The 21,160-nt window shown below is 36.6% G+C and overlaps 1 protein-coding gene across 6 annotated transcripts in view; it reads right to left on the bottom strand.

The window, feature by feature from the left end:
* LOC150088934 (DNA-binding protein P3A2-like) overlaps positions 1-19,953 on the bottom strand; it is a 74,431-nt gene extending 54,478 nt beyond the window's left edge. For 3 of the 6 annotated variants that reach the window (XM_090369727.1, XM_090369731.1, XM_090369732.1), the window contains exon 1: positions 19,811-19,953. The gene's annotated coding sequence lies outside the window, so the exon portion shown is untranslated. Of the gene's footprint in view, positions 1-19,067; positions 19,172-19,266; positions 19,376-19,810 lie in introns of those variants that run through there. The other 3 variants (XM_090369728.1, XM_090369729.1, XM_090369730.1) reach the window with 3 other exon arrangements.
* Positions 19,954-21,160: the final 1,207 nt, after the last annotated feature.

The following is a 21,160-nucleotide window of genomic DNA, read 5'->3' as shown; positions in this document are numbered from 1 at the left end:
CTAGCTTTTTCAATGGACCAAAACCATGAAGACATAGTGAAAAATGTGGACTGTATGATGTACAGTTGAGTGCTTCCCAACACATCTTTTGAAGAAAGATCTAAACTGTGAGGGTGTGCATTATCATAAAGCAGGATGATTTGTTTTCAGTTGTCCTGGCCACTTGCACAAGATATGGTCAAAGAAAATGGTTCCCATAACTTTTATTGGTGAAATCTGAGAAGTATTTTTTCACTCCCTTCACTACACACAGCCAACATTCTGTTAGAAATTTCTTGTGGTTGTTGATCCATCTTGCATTCATTAATTATTTTAAATGTCATATAAAAAATTATATGCACAACTATAACAAAGAGCTATCAAAATGAAGGTATTGTTATAAATTAGTAGGCTGATGTCAATATAGGTGAATCTGTTTTTCCCACCCTGCCAAGAGTTGCCTTGCATCAAATTTGTTTTAATTAAATGTCTCGCAATTAAACAAACAAAAGACATACAAAAGAAAGATAACCTAATTTTTTTTTTTTTTATGTATACTATGGAATGATCATATAATGTCAGAATTTACAAGACAGACTACAAAAAAAATTAATATTTTGGGGTAGGCCATAGATTCAAACACACAGCATGTATAACTCTGTACTTAAATGCTCATTATTTTGACTAGCTGGACCTAAAACCTTGATATATATCAGAAACTTGCTACCCCTTTGGTGTCTCTGTAGCCAGGAACAGCAGTGCGTAGCACACACTTCTTGATTAGACCTTAGACCGGGGTTCGAGCCCGTGACCACCAAATACGGAGGATGCGGAAAGGTCAGGGAATGACCACCGCATATCCCCGGAGCAATATGGCCTTAGTTGCTAATGCTCCTAAAAACCAAATAACAACAACAACAACAGCTACCCCTTTGCAAGTTGGGTTATTTAACAGTAACATTTTTTCATCTGATCAAAATGGGAATCCTTTAAATGAAAGCGAGTAAATAATCTTTGAAAGTAAACTGATTTCAAAGTCTCAAAAGATTTTACAGGAACTGGATAATTAATGAAATTTAAAAAAGGCAACTGAAACATAAGTTGTAGCAAATTCAGCTTAATTCTGTTAAACCAATAATACAATTTGTTTAACATGACTGAATATATAAGTGATAACAACGATGATCATTATTTTTCATCTCTAGGTTCAAAGCCAACAGCAAATGTTAATTTTTCTTCATTTCATTTTTATTAAAAAAGAAAAAAGATTGCAGTTATAAACTTAAACAATAAAAGTTATATATTGCTAAGTGTGATGGATACAAATGCTGCAATCACTATAATACTATTTATTATTGAGATCAGAATAATGGGGGGGGGCAGCTGTTGTAGGAAAAATCATTACGTAACAATGGTTGGAGAGTGAAAAATGTTTAAGCAAATCATATTATGCTACATGTGAATTTCACCTATCATAGTATTTTCTATTTTTTTTTTTTTTATTCATAGTATTTTCCCTGTCATTTAAATAGAAAAATGCTAGTATTCAAACCTTTTCAAAATGTTCCCTTAAATATTGGGGGGCAGCACAAAATACAAATCAACCTGACATGCAAATATACTGCATTGTCCTTTCATGCATCAACTGACCAAAATGTTGAATACATCTTTTTTTCTTGGCCAAGTTCAGAAACTAGACTGTGGACAGGACCTCTGCAATAATATCAAAGGCCAGGGAGCAAGGTTGGTTTTGCAGAGAACCCCCTTCTTTTGCTAAACTATGTTATAACCATTTAAAAAATATATATAGAGCCCCCTGTGTAGGTGCCTGGGCATGTCACATTTAATGCACCCCCCCCTTTTGAACAGCCATGGCTGTGGAACACTGTTTTAACCTCCTTGTGATTGGTGGTCCAAACCAGTAATTATTTTAAATAGGTACAGAAGCAGGCTAGCTTTTCTAGGCATAGCATGAAGGAAACAGGAGGAACAGATCAGTCTCCCTACTCTTGTAAAGCCTTAAAAAGCAGAAGAGAAAAAAAAAAAAAAGAAGAAGAAATGGATACATACTTTATAATGATATAAAAAAATTATAAGTTTTTACTTGAGAATTTCTGGATTTAAAAATGCAATACATGATAGTTTGCATTTTTAAATTATAGAAGAGCTACAGAAAATACAACGGCATGAGCATTTTCCCAGGGTGCAGCAAAGCACTGGCAAAGGAATCTTAACCCCTGACTCCTTTTCACATTAGCATTAGTAGAGGCATATGATGCAAGAAAGCAAGCTTATGCAGCATCAGCCAAAAAAAAAAAAAAAAAACACACGCTCCCATTTCACCCCTCCGTTCGTTCCAAGTACCTGTCCAGCTCAGTCTTAAATTAATTTAGGCTATCAACTTTCACAACAAATGATGAAAGTCTGTTCCACCAACCAACCACCCACCCACCCACCCGCTGGCTAAAGGCAAACTTCCGCACATCTATCCTACATCTGTCTTTCCTCAATTTGAATTTATGCCCTCTCAGGTGATTATTCTAAGTAAGAGGAAGAATCCCATCAGCATTGAGCATGCTCTAACCATTCAAGGCTTTATACACCTCAATCAGATCTGGAGACTAGGCACCTCGTGCCTAGTCTCCAGACACTGTAATTTGCAAAACTTAAGCCTTTCATCGTAAGAGCACCTCACAGGTGCCTAGTCTCCAGACACTAATTTGCAAAATTTAAGCCTTTCTTCGTAAGAGCAACCCTTTGTTCCATTCACTAATCTTGTTGCCCTTCTCTGTACTCGTTCCAACAGCTCTACATCCTTCTTAAAATGAGGTCTCCAGACCTGTATACAGTACTCAAGGTGTGGCCTGACCATTGCCTTATATAAGGGGATAATCACCTCCTTATTCCTGCTAGAAAAATTCCTGTATATCATTGACAAGACACTATGAGCTACTCTTGCAGACCGTCTGAACTGCTCAGAAAACTTCATATCTGCCTGCACAATTACCCCCAGGTCCTTTTCGTTCAGTGTAGTACCAGAGTTGATACGTTGCTCTGGGGTTGCTGTTTCCCATATGTAGTACTTTACATTTGTCAATGTTAAACTTCATTTGCCACCTCTCAGCCCATCTGCTCAACCTTTCCAGATCCTGTTGCAGCTGCATAGCATCAGTAGTGTCCTTAACAACCCTGCCAACCTTTGTATCATCTGCAAACTTGGACATTAAGCTTGATATACCATCATCAATATTATTTATAAATACAGAAAACAATAATGGACCCAACACTTAACCCTGAGGGACTCCACTAACAACATTAGTCCACGATGAGCAGTGTCCATTGATTACCACTCTCTGTCTTCTCCCACTCAACCATCCCTTTATCCATAGCAGCAATTTGCCTCCAAGTAAATGAAAGTAAATTACAAAAATGTGCATAAGAAACATGGGAAAAAAATTTTGACAGCTAACTGTATCTTGCATGTGGCAAGTTGTAACTTGTAAAAACACATTTAGTGACTTGTCTAGACATAGTAATGCATGAATTGCCAATTTATCTGAAGTCAGTCTGAATTAGAACATTGATCAGAATATGTTTCATCACATTTTAAAATAAGTGATATTGTACTGAGCAGCAAATCTTCATCAAATTGTTTCAAATTAGGGAAAAGTGTAATAGAAACAACTTCTTGAAGATGCTACACACTGTTTGAAGATTTTTTAGGATTTTTTGAAAGTTTAAAGAAGACTGTTTGTCTGTCAAAGATGATCCTTACTCTCAACTGCCCTTCAACTGTAAAATCAATGATTTAATTGCTCATGTTCATGATCTGATCAAGAATGATTGACATATAACTACCTACAAAGTTGATAGTAAAATCAATACTTCTTACGGAACATGTCAATCAATTTTAAACCAAGATTTGAGGATGCAATGCATTTCAGCCAAGTTTGTGCCTCACATCATCACTGATGATTACAGAGATGGCAGCAAGTTCTCACGTCAGAATCTTTATTAATGTGCTGCTGCTAACCCACACTTTTTCCTTCATCATTACTAGTAATTAACTGTGGGCATATGGCTGACCCAGAAGCAAAGGGACATTGTTACAATGTTCTTTTGCTTTTCACAAGGTCCCAAGAAAAGCAAGACATTTAACCCCGGGGGCTCACATCTGGTGAGTATGGGCTTGGCACACCCAGGGTCCTGAGCTGGATATCATCATTCTTCTTTTTCTTGGTGATTCCCTTTTGACTCTCTCTCTCTCTCTCTCTCTCTCTCTCTCTCTCTCTCTCTCTCTCTCTCTCTCTCTCTCTCTTTTGGGGTAATTCGGTAATTTTTTGGCTGGTGCTGCATAAGCCTCAGGCTTCCTTGCACCATATAGCTAATAATAATAATCTCAATCAAGTGTAAATGTCATGTTCATCATATTTTTTGACTCACAATGGCATTATTTGACCCACAGTGGTTAAACAGTGAACCAGGGATACTACCAAACAGTTCTATGGTGATTGTGCAATGTTTTTCAGAAAAAGCCATCAGAACAGTGAGCTCTAAAGAAATTGGAGTTGGAATTGTGACAATGTCCCTGCACACTCAATGCTTTCCATTCAAGGATTTCTTGAGAAGCACTCCATCATTCTTGTTCCCAATCTGCCATGCTCACTGGAATTAGTACCCTATGATTTTGATTTTTTTCCCCCTAAGCTTAAAGTCCCCTTGAAGGTTCACAGATTTGCAATGACTGAGGAAATCATTCAAAATGCAACACAGGAACTTGCAATTCCAAAAGCCAACCAAGAATGCTTCCAGAAATTGCAAACACCTTGGAACAGGTTTAACATATAGTTTCAAGGAGACTGCTTTGAAGGGTATTCATCTGAATATCCAGGAAGCTTTATCATTTCTCAAATATTAGTTCAGTCCCCCACCTTTTTTGCTCACACCTACTACTATTAGAAGAGTACTAGGTATGTACTCTTCTAAGTGTGTCTAATCCTTCTTTAAATTTATTCACACTACCCAATTCCACAACACAAGACAAAGTTTGTTCCAACAATCAATTACTCACTAGCTGAAAGCAAGTGTCCACACATCTATCCTGCAATCATGCTTTTCCAATTTAAATTTATATCTCCTTGTCTGGGTTATCCCGGAAAGAGTAAGGATGCTATCAGCATTTAGTTTACTAAATCCATCTAAAGCCTTAAACACTTAAACTCTTCTCCTCTCAGATGCCTAATTTCCAGATAATACATGTTACAGAACTCAAATCTTTTTTGGAAACACCTTTCTGTGTCTCTGACTAATCTTCTTGCTCTTCTCCACACCTGTTCCAACAAATTCACATCCTTCCTAAAATGAGGCTTCCAGGGCTGCATTCCAGGTGCAATCTAACCATTGCCTAATACAACAAAATAATCATCACCCCACATTCCTGATGGCAAAATTCCTTTATATCACTGACAGAACCCCCACGAACTGTCCTAGCAGCTTAGCTGCAGTACTCAAAGAACATAGACTGCATGATTACCTCTAGGGCCTTTCTCGTTATTCACTACCACAAGTGCAATGCACCAACTGGTACGTTATGCTGGGATTATTACTACTTAAATGTAATAGCTTGCATTTATCAACGTTAAACCTCAACTGCCTGAAGCTAATCAACCTGATTTCTTTGGGTCTTATTGGAATAGATACCCTAGTTACTGTCATTAGCCACTCTGGCAACCTTTGTACCAGCAGCAAACTCAGACATTAAACTTGATAGGTCTTCCTAAATGTTGTTAATAAATATTGAAAACAATAAGGGACCCAGCACAAACCCATCAGGGATTCCACTAATAACACCAGTCCAAGAAAAGCAGTGGCCATTAATAACTGCTCTCTGTCTCCTATTCTCAACCATCCCTTTATCTATAGCAGTAACTTCCAAAAGCCAGAATGCTCCAAGTTATACAGCAGTCTTTCATATCTAACAGAATCAAAAACTTTTCCAAAATCTAAGTATGTAATGCCAAAATTATTTTTTGCATCCAGTTTCTTCGTGACTACCTCACAGTAACTAATGAGATTTGTCAGACAAGATATCCCCTTAACAAATTCATGCCATGATTGCTGTATGACTATGTTCCAGTGAAGATGATCCTTCACTAGAACTTTACTTCTATAACTAATGAGTGCATTACTTTCCCTGGCACAGAAATTAAACTTGCAGTTTGTAATGATTCATTTCAGCCCTTGATTCCTCTTTGCAAACAGGAGAGAGACATTCGCACATCTCCAGTCTATAGGGATCTCCCCTAAATTCAAGAATGTTTTCATAATTATAGCTAAAGGATTGCTTACCTTACTGCTTCTAATACAACTGCATAGAATCCATCTACTCCAGGTGCCTTATTCACTCTTAGCTTGAACAATTTCTCTTACACTTTCTTCTCATTTATCACAAAATCACATAGTTCCAGCTATAATTTGATATGCTTACAGCATCAACAACCCTAAAAACTTCCTCACACATGAATGTGTATGCAAAATATTTATTCAGTTTGTCAGCAACCTGAACAGGATCATCAATAATTATGGCAATCATATCCAGTGAAGCAATGTGTTTAATCCTTTTCCTTCTAGTGCTAACATAAGCAAGGAATTCTTTGCTACCTTTCTTGACTATAGCCTTAGCTTGCTTCAGCTTCTGCATTGTCTGATAATTTATAATCATTCCAACCATTTTTCTTCTCTGCCACTAATCTCATCAGTTCATCTGACCTCCATTTAGGTCTAAATCTTAAACAATACATGTTAGTTAGTTTTTTTTTTTTTTTTTTAATTTATTTGTTTTGTCTGGGTTCCACTCACCAAGCAATGGCATCTGCACTGAATATCTGTTAGTTGACATAAAAAGCTTAACTTCCATGGAGGAATTTAAAACTGTCTTAAGATTATTGAAGTCATCTTTTCAAAAGTAAAATCCCTTCCTTTAATTCTTGAAAGTAGTTATATTTTAAAATAAATCCGTTATCAATACTACTCGTGCCTTCTCTATAGAGGTTGGTGATCAGCAGACTAAACTTGGTCGGAAGCATGATGGTAAAGGAAACTATCAAGAGTTTAAATAAACTGATACACTCTTACTATTCATTTTTTGTAAGTTTAATGCTTCAACTTATTATTAGGTTACTTTTCTAGAATCTCTTTTGTACTCTCTCTTCAAGAAGTCAAGAGGGGGTACACTTTTTTTGCTGTAAATAAAATGAACACTAATATGCATTTATGTATTACTTATGTAAACTCTAGGAGGAAAGGGATGAATCAGATTGGTCCACTTGATATTGATGGTTTGACTGTTGATGATCCTGCTCAGGTAGCTGACAAACTGAATGAGTATTTTGCATTTACATTCACAAGAGGAATTCTGTATGGAAATGGAGGCAAGAAGTTTATCAAACTCTAACAGGGAGCTAAATGATTTTGTAATAACTGAAAGCAAAGTGGAGAAGAAATTGCTGAAGATGAACATAAGAAAGGCATCTGGAGTGGATGGAATCTATCCAGTTATATTAGAGGCAGCAAAGGAAGTAAGCAAACCCCTTAGCCACAACTATGAGACATCCTTGGATTAAGGAGATGTCCCCACAGACTGGATATGTGCAAATGTATCCCCAATTCACAGAGGGGGGGGGATCAAAGGGCAACATGAGTAATTACAGACCTGTTAGTTTAACTTCTGTTCGGGGGAAAATAATGGAGTCACTGGTTAAAGAAGCATTGCAAGATCATCTAGACAAGACCACAGTTATAGTTCATACACAGCATTGGCTTGTTAAGAGGAAGTCTTGTCTGACCAATTTTATTGGATACTATGATATAGTCACAAAGGAACTGAATGCAAAAAATAATTTTGATATCATATACTTGGATTTCAGGACAGCTTTTGATACTATTGCACATAAATGACTGCTGTACAAATTGGAGCAGTATGGTATTAAAGGCAAGTTGCTGCTATGGATAAAGGGATGGTTGAATGGGAGAAGACAGAGTGGTAATCAATGGACACTGCTCTTCGTGGACTAATGTTATTAGTGGAGTCCCCCAGGGTTGTTTTCTATCAGGCTTAAGTTTGTAGACAATACGAAGGTTGGTAGGGTTGTTAATGACGGTACACAACTGCAGCAGGATCTAGAAAATTTATGCAGATGGGCTTAGAGGTGGCAACTGAAGTTTAACATGCAAAGTACTGCACATGGATAGCAGTAACCCAAGGGTAAGGGAGAATGAAAAAGACCTTGGGGTAATTGTGCAGTCAGATATGAAATTCTCTGAAAAGTGCAGCTGCTACAAGAGTAGCTCATGAAGTCTTGTCAATGTTATACAGAAACTTTGCTAGCAAGGATGATTATCCCTTTAATTATAAGGGAACGGTTAGGCAACATCTTGAGTACTGTATACAGGTCTGGAGACCTAATTTTAGGAAGGATGTAGATCTGCTGGAACAGGTGAAGAGAAGGGCAACCAGATTGGTGGAGGGAACAAAAGGGTGCTCTTACCTAGAAAGGCTTCGGTTCTGCAAATTGAGTGTCTCGAGACTAGGCACCTGTGGGGAGATCTGATTGGGGTGTTTAAAGCCTTGAATGGATTGATTAAGCTGAATGTCAATCACATTCTTCCACTTGCTAAGACTACACATGAGGGGGCATAAAGGAAGAATAGTTGCAGGATAGATGTGTGGAAGTTTGCCTTCAACCAGCAGGTGGTTGAATGTTGAAACAGGCTTCCATCTGTTGTTGTGAAAGTGGATGGGTTGAATAAACCAAGGAAGAAGTAGACAAAATCCTGGAGGTTATAGATAAGTGAACTGTTTAGGTTTGTATTCAATAATATAACTTATAAAAAATGTGTGAATTTTATTTATATTCTTAATTTGTATCACATGTACTGCCATTTGCTAAATGTACTAAAACAGTTTCTATTCACTAAGGATTCTGGCAAGGCAGCTAAGCAGCAAAACCCACTGGAGCCAATAGCATTTCTAACATGTTCCCACTGCAAAAAAAAAAAAAAAAAAAAAAAAATGATGGTGCCAAAATTGTTGGGAGCCATGGCATCTAAATACAGCCAGTCCAACCCTGCTCTTAACAGAAAAATAGTGACATTAACTGGGCAGCTCAATATTTCTGTGAACTTGCTCAATAATGATATGTAACATATAAAAGCAAAGATAGTCAATTAAATCTTTAAGTAAACTGTTATTATTATTTTTTGGTATGGTTAAATATTTTTTTTGAGCACCGGTTCTCTTTAGAAAGTGAAGAGAGGAAAAAAAAAATTAAAATAAGTTTTAATTTTTTTATGAATTTTTTTCCTAATTGTTAAAATTTTATCACAAATTTACAATGAGTCAAATTCTTTTGAAAGCCAAACCCACTCTGCAGAACACTATGTAAAACTGCTTTTGAAGTTATACAGAAGAACCCTACAGGATTACTAAGAAGTCATACCAAATCTTACTCTTGTTCAATCAATCACTGTGACTGTATTGGCATTTACTGTGTCAGAGATCTTTAGTACTCAAAACAAAATATTTGGAGCACCATTTTCTTGAACCTAGAGAGTTTCCAATATTTTTGCAACAGTCAGTTTCTCATCAGTTCTCAAAAGCTGGTCCATTTATTGGCTCATTGGAATAGCATGGTACAATATACAAATCTGAGTAATTCTCTATACAAGTAAATATTTCTTTTGACATTACTTCAACAATTACAATTATCTTGAATTTTTTAAAACATTTTAAAAAATTCTTTAACTCTTGTACCTAATTTCTAAAGTATTTAGGTCAAATAAGTCTTATGAGGGGCTTTTAAGTCATTGGTATTTACTGTTGTTTAAAATAAAAATAATAAAATTACCAAACACAAACTTCTGATTTTTTACACACTGGTAATTATGATAATACTGTACCACTGAAACTAAAGCATTCATATACTTTGTTTATATTGCAAGGTTTGGCAATTAAGTTACAGAACTGAGTCAATTCCATTGTATTTTTCAAACACATTTGAACTGATTGCCACCAATTCCTTTGTCACATTTCATTTTATGTCCTTAACATAATAAGGGAGGGTTAGTTCCGCAATTCCACACTTTGCCGAAAACTGTGATACTCAGTATACAATGTGACCTAACATTACTGTGCAATACGAACCAGCTCCCTCTTCCCTCAAAACTGAGGACCTTCAAGTGAATTCTATTAACTGAACTATTCCAAACTTGTGCACCATACTCCTTATTCACTGTCTTACTTGAATTAACAAATTCCTTGCAAATGTTTGATTCCCTTGTTATTGAAGAAAGTGGTCAATATCACTTTGGTTTTTGAAAATGAAATTCAATTGCATTTTTGATGCACATGTTGATTGCCATTCCATGCTGCTTTTGTGGATCATAATTAAAACATTATGATTCATCTTTGGTTACAATGAATTTAACCCCAGGGGCTCACATCTGGTGAGTACGGGCTTGGCACACCCAGGGTCCTGAGCTGGATATTATCATTCTTCTCTTTCTTGGTGATGCCCTTCTACTTTTGACACTCACACTCTTTCTCTCAGGATAACTCGGGAATTTTTTTTTTTGGCTGGTGTAGCATAAGCCTCAAGCTTCCTTGCACCATGTAGCTAATAATAATAATAAAAATTCGAGCACAGCTTGTACTTTATGCATCTGAGCAGCTTTTCTACTTCAATCAAACAGTGTGGAAAAAACCAAGCACAGATCTTCCATTTGTCAAAATCTTTGGTCAAATTTGTACAAATTATTTCTCTGTTAATGTGAAATTCTTCTTTCATCATTTGAACAATCAGTCACAATTAAAATGAAAACTTAACTGTTTCTGAAATGCTGTCGTGTCTACTGTGCACATCGTCTTCCAAGATCCTCATGGCCATCCCTAAATTTTGCAAACCAGTGAAACACACTTAAGGGAAATATTACCATGCACTTGTTTGTTTTACCAACTTGTAGGTTTCTGTCACACCTTTCCTCAACTTGAAACAAAATTTGACATTAGCTCTTTTTCCATCCCTTAAAACAATGGCAATGCCTTGAACAAAACAACTCCAACATGACTGTAGTGAATGGCTTACAATATGCAAATAACCCTTTAGAGGGAAGCAGTAACACGGGTCAGCCGCCAAGGTGCATTGCATTATGGTAATACATGCTTTGATATGCACGGAATCATTCCTGGAACTTAATTGTCAAACCTCATATTTATATGAAATCCTACTAAAAAGGCTTTCCAGATGCCCCATAGACATTTATAAATGGTTTGTTGGGTGTTTCATTATTCCAAGATGAAGAATATACATATAATGCTGTGGTTTGATAAAAATTCCTAGAAACTACAAGTTAATCTTTATGTGTTCTAAACTTAAATTTCAAGGTTTAAAATAGAAATATACACTTTGCTGTGAACAGTTCTGAATGTTTTGCACTATACCAATACTGTAATTCGTATAAAATTCAATTAATTAAATAACTCTTTTAACTCTGTTTTTTGATTATCTGGTGTAGTCTTCCCAGTCATTAGCACAGATGACTGAGATGTAACTGTATGATTATGTGAAATTTAACTCGAAATTTTATTCAGTGAATGAAAAGGAATAAAAATGAAAAAATGAGAATTTTTTTTTTTTTTTTATATGAAAACCCCAAACACGAGAGGTATTAGAACTTATAGTACTTAGTACCGTAGCCGACCGGGCTAGCCAGATGGGTAAAGTGACTTTTTTTTTTTTTTTTTTTTATGAGAACCCCAAACACGAGAGGTATTAGAACCTATAGTACTTATTACCGTGCTTGGGTTAGAGGTTGAGAAGACGAAAGAAGATATTTGTTGATATTGGACTTGAACTTCTGTAGATTGTAATTTTCAGGAAATACGTATGAAGGAAGGTTGTTCCAGAAAACGGCAGTTGAATGAATAAATGAGGAAGATGAAAAGTTGGTTCTGTGGGTTTGAAGTTGGACAGTAAATGGATGTTGGCTGGTGGCAGCACGTGTTTGGACTATTTTGAAAGAGAGAGCAGGAATTATAGAAGCCAATTCAGAAGAACAGTGCCCATGGAAGTATCTGTAGAAGAGGCATGAAGCAGAAACAGTGCGTCTATGAGAAAGCGAGTGGAGAGACTCTGTTAGAGATGAATCGTTAATTAACCTAACTGCCCTCTTCTGAATGGAATCAAGAAGCCTGAGAGAGGTTTTGGGGGCACCACCCCAGATGTGGGAACAATATTCCATGGCAGGGCGGATTTGCGATTTATACAGAGTGAGCAGCTGTTTGGAAGAAAAGTAACGCCGAGAGCGAAAGAGAAAACCAAGTTTTTTAGATGCAGAGGAAGCAATATTTGTAATGTGCTTGTGCCAAGAGAGATTAGAAGTTAGGGTAATCCCCAAAAGAGATATATCATTTTGCCTAGAAATCGGAGTGTCACTAAAGATAAGCATAAGAGCAGAAGAATCCTTTTTGCGAGATATAAGACAAGATTGAGTTTTAGAAGGGTTGAAATCAACTAAGTTGTCTTTGCCCCACTGGAGAATTACCTGAAGATCGGCATTTAAGGAATTGGCAGCAGATTTTCGAGAACTTGAAGCTGATTCAGCTGGACAAGGTTTCTCAAAATGGAAAGTTGAATGCAATGTGCTATCATCGGCAAAACTATGGATAGGATTTCCAGTCAATGGAAGAAGGTCATTGATATACAAGAGGAAAAGAGTGGAGGAAAGAACTGAACCTTTCGGAACACCGGCATTAGTGGAGAAGTTAGAAGACAGAGAGCCATCTACCATCACCCTCAGTGAGCGATCAGAGAGAAAACTGGATAACCAATTACTAAAAACAGTTGGCAAACCATAAGATGGAAGCTTGTTTAGAAGACCTTTATGCCAAACACGATCAAAAGCCTTTGAGATGTCAAGAGCAACTACTTGTGTTTCACCGAACCTTTCCATTGAATTAGTCCATAAATGGGTAACATAAGCCAGAATATCACCAGTGGATCGACACTGACGGAATCCATACTGGCGATCGTTCATCAGATGGAAGGTTTCTAGGTAGTTTAAGAGTTGGCGGTTAATTGATTTCTCCATTACTTTAGAAAGAGTAGAAGTAATTGCAATGGGACGATAATTGGATGGGAGGGATCTGTCACCCTTTTTAGGAACTGGCTGGATATGAGCAAATTTCAAAGCAGAAGGAAAAACACCTTTGTAATAAGAAAGTGAAAAAAGGCGGCAAAGAATAGGAGTAAGTTCAAGAGCACAGGTTTTGAGAACAAGTGGAGAAATACCATCAGGACCTGGAGCTTTCTTAGCATCAAGATTCATCAAAATCCTTCTGATATCCTTTTGACGGAAGACCACAGGAGGCATTGAATGGAGCGTGTTAGGAATGGCGGGAGGTGTTTTACCAAGATCATTAATACATGAGCTGGAAGAAAAATGGGATGCTAGCAGGTCAGCTTTATCCTTGGCTGAAGTAACAACAGAACCATCTGGTTTGGACAGAGATGGGCAAAAGTTGCGGCCAATAGCTTTGGCAAGAGACCAGAATGCTCGGCTACCATTAGGGCAAGAAGCAAGTTTTCTACTCTTAGCCTGTTCAAACTCTAGTTTGGACTGATTAATAACTGCTTTACAATTGTTGCGAGCTTTGGTGTAGGCAGAAAATGAAACTGAAGAATTAGCAAGAAGCCAATTACGATATGCAACATTCTTCTCTTGGACAGCCTTAGCACATTTATTGGAAAACCAAGGTTTAGATAAAGGACGAGATTTTAAAGTGGAGTGTGGGATAAAGGATTCCATTCCTGCAAGAATAATTTCACTGACACGATCTAAGCAAACGTTGACATCAGAAGTTTTGAAACAGTAATCAGACCAAGGAAAAGAAGAAAAGAAGTCTCGCAGGTCATCCCATTTTGCATTCTTGTAATGCCAAACAATACGAGGTTGGGAATAGCCATGAGATAAAGGTTCCATTGGAGAAGAAACAATCACCAAGTTGTGATCTGAAGTGCCTAAAGGACCTCTCACTTCAACCTTGTACTTAGAAGGGTTGTTTGTGAGAAAAAGATCAAGCGTATTGGCTGTATGATTAGGATTGTCCGGTATTCTTGTAGGTAAATGAACAATCTGTGCTAGGTCATTAGTAATTGCAAAAGCCTCAGCATCTCGACCTGCTGGGTCGGTGTGACTAGAAAACGGAAGCCAGCTGGAGTTGTGAACGTTAAAATCACCAAGGAAAATTACCTCACTGTTAGGAAAGTTGGACTGGAGAAAGTCAAGTTGCAAAGAGAGGAAGTCAAAGAGCTCCAAGTGATTAGTGGAGTTGGGAGAATGGTAGAGACAACAGATGAATTTTACACAATGAGGTAGAGAGATTTTAAGCCAGAGAAGATCAAAGAGAGGAGATTCCAAATTGCTAAGTCTCTGACAGGGAATATCAGAACGGACATATGCACAAGTACCACCTTTGAGGCGAAAGGAATCATACAGCAAATAATTTGGACATCTGAGATGAGCAGTAGTTGAATCAACTGATAACTGAGATTCAGTCAGAAAAAGTACATGGGGTTTGAAAGACTGCAAGTGGAAATGGACATCGTTGAGATTGGAATTGAGACCACGTATATTTGTGAAATGAATTAGGAAGTCCTTGGGAGGTTTAGATCTTTTCGCAGATAAGCTTGTTCTATTATTTTGACAATTCATGGTGTATTCAATAGAAAGAAAAAGTGGGTGGGACATGCTGTATGAAGTAATGAAATGTTTGGATATGGCGTACACGTGGTAAGAATATACCCAGATCCTTGACATAACGTGGCCTCGACAATGCTCCCCGCATACACACTACTCGGACTCCAGTCACTATCTGGCAGAGTAGAGGTAGCAAGATTATACACTAGCTGATCCGGAAGCCTCCTAGAGAGTTACCAATAGGTTTGGTCCGGTGTACTATCTAGCGGCCGGCCTGCGAACACCGTTTTAGAGCTGTACCCTCGAAATGTAAGGAATATTGGATCTCGCCACGACATTCATCATAACCTCAAAAATCATCAATCATACTGCATGATGGAAGAGATAGGGAAGGGTTGGCCGGAACTTAGCTCTAGAGACTAAACATGGGTTCCACCACTTCAAGCCTCCGATAAGCAAAGTGGTGGTATTTCACCGGTTGATGAGAGTCATCTACCACCTAGTACTGCCTGGTAACATAGAGGGGCGGCATTCCTCCATGTGGTGTGGGCGCTACACCTCGACCCCTGCTTACGTTGGTTCCCACCTGGGTGGTCACCCACCATGTACTTGTGCATGAAGGTTATACCCAGGATTAATAACAGTCCCACCATCGTGAAGGTGCAAGCAGAGGATTTGGCTGTCATAGACCGTCCGGACTTCGCCGAAATTGGGTCCACTTGACTTGAGTGTCACCCGAATATCAGTTCCATCAGCGTTTTAGACTCCCAGGTAGCAAGAACAGCATGTCTGGCATATCTGAGAGAATGTCTGAGACAACCTCAAGGACTGCCTGGCAACCCAAAGGTCACGGGTTCGAATCCCACCTCAGGCTTGGATCAGAGTAGAATATGCAAAAACTTTGGGAGGTGCATTATGGCCACAGAAGCCGATGCACCAACAACTAACGAAAAAAAAAAAAAAAAAAACTTAGTACCGTGCTTGGGTTGGAAGTTGAGAAGACGAGAGAAGATAATTGTTGACAGTAGACTTGAACTTCTGCAGCCTGTAATTTTCAGGAAAGACATATGAAGGAAGGTTGTTCCAGAAAACGGCAGTTGAATGAATAAATGAGGAAGATGAAAAGTTGGTTCTTGTGAGTTTGAAGTTGGACAGTAAATGGATGTTGGCTGGTGATGGCACGTGTTCGGACTGTTTTGAAAGAGAGATCGGAAATTATAGAAGCCAATTCAGAAGAACAGTGCCCACGGAAGTATCTGTAGAAAAGGCATGCAGCAGAAACAGTACGTCTATGAGACAGCGAGTGGAGAGACTCTGTTAGAGATGAGTCATTAATTAACCTAACTGCCCTCTTCTGAATTGAATCTAGAAGCCTGAGAGAGGTTTTGGGGGCACCGCCCCAGATGTAGGAACAATATTCCATGGTAGGGCAGATTAGTGATTTGTACAGAGTGAACAGCTGTTTGGAAGAAAAGTAAAGGTGAGAGCGAAAGAGAAAACCAAGTTTTTTTAGATGCAGAGGAAGCAATATTTGTAATGTGCTTGTGCCAAGAGAGATTAGATGTCAGGGTAATCCCCAAAAGAGATATATCAACTTGCCTAGAAATTGGAGTGTCACCAAAGATATGCATAGGAGCAGAAGGATCCTTTTTGCGAGATATAAGACAAGACTGAGTTTTAGAAGGATTGAAATCAACTAAGTTGTCTTTGTCCACTGGAGATCGACATTTCAGGAATTGGTAGCGGATATTCGAGAAGTTGAAGCTGATGGCCAAAGGAATATCTGGAAATATTATCAATCCAAAAGATGAAGAAAGTGAGCACAAAATTAAATGTAGATCAAAGTACTAAACACTGCCCCATATTGATGTACAATGAGAATAAAATCCTTTACAATCACTGCATCAAAATTAACCAGTAATAATTATCACTAATAACTGAAGAAACCTGTTAGTGTTCTGAGCATTGGATTCTGAGCAAAAGTGATTTACAAAGAAATATAGCATTATATTTCAAAGACATATAATACTATATTTCTATTAGTAAATTATTCATACTTTATTTCAAGTTAAATCTGACTATTCATAAATGAAAATCTCTTGTTCAGAATATTTCTCAACTGTCAGAAAACAATGCCCAATTTCATATTTCTTTCCAAATAGCAAATATCAACAACAACTGGTTAAAACTGTTCAAAAAATGTGCTAAGTTTTACCCTTCTAATGATGCTGAAGTGCACAACAGAGGACACATTTCACACTACTTGAAAAATTTAGAGGAAAATGGAAAACTCAATATCTCTAAACACTAAATCAATCCTAAACCAGTGGATAATCCAAATATATGCAATATTTTACTTTGTATCCTGCAATTAAGCATGAATACAAAGCAATGCACATATCAGAATAAGGTAGATATATATGTATATATATATATAAAAATATACACAATTTTTATACATATAAAACAGTTTCTTGATATATTTCAAGTGGACTGACTAGTCCAAAAGACATCAAATACAATTAGCTTTAATAATAAAATAAAGAAGTCAATTACTAATTACAAATCTTATTTTTCTCTTTGGGTGTGTATGTGGGAGGTAAGAAAAGTATATTTTGTCATTGTCCATCTTTTTGACAAATTTAACATGTTCACTCAGTCCACTGTCAGTAAATACTGAGTGAAAAGCATACAATGAGCAAAATGAAAGTCAACTGAGCCATTAACGTGGATGCATAGGTTAGAATTGAACAAGCTGGTGATAAAAGAGTTATTCTTCTAGAAAACTCCTAAGTTTTATTTAAAGTTACTTTTAAAAAGGGCTTAGTATTTGACTATGAGAAATTTCTCTTTCTCAGTGCCTAACTGATCTTATGATTTGGCCTGTACACACAATTTAAGGGTAAGGGTTTTAGTCAATCCTATAAAAATATATATTAAGCCAGTAAATAAGAACCAAATTTCCAGAGTGAATGAAAATCAAACTCTCCTTAAAATATATTACTACTCGTTGATGTGGAGAAAAATTAACTTCGAAACTGCTATTAAATAGATGTCTAATGGGCAAATCTAACATTTAAGGTAGTGTTGCAATTTGATGAAGCAACTATTTTTATACTTTGCTGAATATAATGCATATTTCATAATACATAAAATAACATTTTACTGTTCAAGATATATAAACATGCTAAATCTATTGTTATGCTATCACATATCCATATAATTAAGATAAAATTCACCTAAATGAAATTTCTGCTATTTATTTATTTTTTGCCAAGACGTATATTTTTGAAAAAATATAAAAATCTTGGCAACCTTTTTTTTTATCTTGTTTTTGTAATAATCAGAAAATAAATAAACAAGGCTGCTTATTGATGTGCATTTTAATGCATTATCTTTATGCATACTAAATAAATGAATAGTTGACCATCAAACAAAATCAGATGGTGGCTATAAATTGAGAAACTTCTTCTTTTTTTTTTTTCTTACTATAAAAATTCCGAGCAAATGTCATAGTGAATAGGAAAAAAAAAAAAGTTTGCTTGTCAGAACACACTATATTATTAAATCCAATCAAAATGACAGAAAGTGTGACTTCAGGAATACTGCCATATTTTTTTCTATTGGAGCTATTTAGTGTCAGGAATATGTAATTTTTTTACATAAAATTTTGGGAAACAAATTCCTACATGAAACTCATTTGTTGTCTTCACCTCATTTATTTATTTATTAAACTATTGAATCAGTTAACCATAAAAAAAAAAAAGTTCATTTTGTAAAATTTAAATATAAAAGAAATATTTAAACCTAAGTTGTCTATAAGACAAAATGCTACTCAAAACAAACCAAATCTTTTGAGTGATGGTTGCATTTCCCCACAAAAATTCAAAAACAAAGAAATTATTTAAAATAAGAGTCATCACTGAAACCTGATCAACAGAACAAATCCTGTTGTAAACTCAGTTTTACTTGCTTATCACTGACAAATTTGTAATTAGAATGTTATTCCATCTCATTTAGTGAAAAACTGTGATGCATAGTTTAATCATTCAAGGAAAACTTTAAAAAAAAAAAACAAAAAAAAAAGCGATATTTTATATAAATCAATGCTTTCCCCATAACCTTTAAGCTGGCAGAAAACCACTTATAATCAAAGTTCACCCGAAAATGCCACAGATCACCTAAATGGTTAAGAAATTCTATATGTACTGTAAAATTTTATATGTGAATCTTTTCACCTCACTGGATGAAACGAAGTATTAAGTAGGACTGGTTTCCAGACATACTGTATCTACCAATGGTTCAACTCATAAAGTATCTACTAATTCTAATACCTGTAATATCTGTGATAATTAAACTAAATGGAAACATCGAGCAGTCAACACAGAGCTATCCAACACTGGATATAGCCCTAGCCGGGTGCTTCTGAAACAGTTGTTGTAATCATAGCTACTGGCTATGATTACACGACCTATTGGGTTATTTCTCATAAATGTATCAACTGTAAAAATCAAGTCGTTTTTGTTGGCGTACCATTCTGAGACATGTTGCAAATATTAAGCCTAACGTGGAGACCCTCTCCTTTGCTGTTACCCTAACAAAGTGCATTTATGTGTAATACATGAAGTCATGCAAAAATGTCCAGTCTGACTTTTCAAAACAGACACAGATGACAAAAGCTACAGATATAAGGCGCGAAACGGAATATATAGCCGTGTGAGCGCGCAGTTAGGCAATCAAGTCAATGGCCCATGCGTAGTGTAGCCAGGGGTGTAAAACTGAGCAAGCCTGAAGAACTGTCCCTATTTGCGTCTGCGCTACTTCCGAATACGTTTCAGGTGGGACGAACACAACAGCCGATCCCAAGTGTTAACATTTTTCTGCAGTAGATAGGAAACTTTTCCCAGTTTGTACGCAAGAAAATGAAGATTAACATTTAGAATACCACAGTTCATAAATAGAGTAAGTGGACGTTACTTGCTATTTGAAGGTATACCTTCACTAAAGTTTAAATTATGGTTAGAGATTCTCGAATTTTTTTTTTCTTTTTTTTTTTTAACGTCAAAAGAGAATTTACTTTTCAGCTTCGGAGTGCTACGTTATTCTTCCAATTCCTTAGGCTGGACTTTCTTTGCTTGTACCATTTGAATATCATACTTAACATAAGTTAACAAAAACTGGAAGCCAAAATAAGAAAAAAAAGAAAAGAAAAAACCATGCGCAAGTAGCGACAGAAGTAACAACTAACTGAGCATTTGGAGGCAAAAACGGGATGTTCACAAAATGTAGAAGCCCTCTTTTGGCAAAGTCGTGAAATATAGTGGCGGGTTTTTTTAAAATACTGCTGAAATAAATGAATGCAAATAAAAAAGGAGCCCTCGTTATCCGATGATAATGGGTCCAGAAAATTACACTTAAAACGGGGACGAAAATTTCGTAATATGTATTATGTACTTGAACATAGTAAAAAATGGATTTAAGGAACTGAAAAATTAGAATTATTTTATTAGACATTTTTCATTATAATATGTATGTTGAACAATATAAGGTTAAATGAAGTTTATTGAAGTTACACTATTTTTCAGTTTTACGAATAAAGAATGAATCTAGAGTTGTTGTTTTTTTTGTTTACGTACTTTTTCAGATAAAATTCTGTTGCAATATTTAGTTATGTCTTTAACTTCGCGCTTAACTTTCGCTGCACGATTATGAAGATGGTCGTTCTCACAAAAATAATCAAGTGCCTAGTCAATTTTCTCAAGGGCTTCTTTTCAAATCCTCGTAACTGCGGGGACTCGGATACCGGGGATCCCCTATACTTCTACAAAAACCAGCATCGGCTCCAGGAACCGACTACAAAACAGCTGTGCTTGTTAAGGGGCAAAATGATAATGCAAGGTTGGCAATTAGTATTCATAAACAGTTTTCATAAAAACAATAAAGATTATTACTATATTTAATACCACTCATACCACGTAAAATTAATAATATACAGTAGTTCATTAAGCAATTGCCTAAACCACTATACATTAAAGTGACGTTTCAGGAATCTTGCCGATACCCATCGTCAGACCATGCTGCTGACAGACTTCTACTTGATGTACATCCTTTCCTGTTTCTGGCAGCATCGGCAAGTAGAAGTCTGTCAGCAGCATGGTCTGATGATGGGTATCGACAAGATGCCTACAACGTCACCTCAATGTATTGTGGTTTAGGCGATTGCTTAATAAACTATATTATTAAAAATAATAAAATTTTCAATAACGAAACTTCACAAGTTTTACCCCCTCCGGGAGATACTTGAATGACTACCCTCACCTGCGACATTCCATTCTGGATCTCTTCCAAGAGTGTTGGCAAGGCCATATTTATCTACGTGCAGTGGCGGAATTGCCTCTGGTTGAGGTGATCCTGAAATAACGCAATT

This window comes from Mastigoproctus giganteus, chromosome 3 (genome assembly GCF_048544385.1).
Source record: "Mastigoproctus giganteus isolate SK-2022 chromosome 3, ASM4854438v1, whole genome shotgun sequence".
Classification (NCBI taxonomy): Eukaryota; Metazoa; Arthropoda; class Arachnida; order Uropygi; family Thelyphonidae; genus Mastigoproctus; species Mastigoproctus giganteus.
Note: the sequence above shows the minus strand (reverse complement) of the source record. Positions and strands in the feature narration are given on the sequence as shown.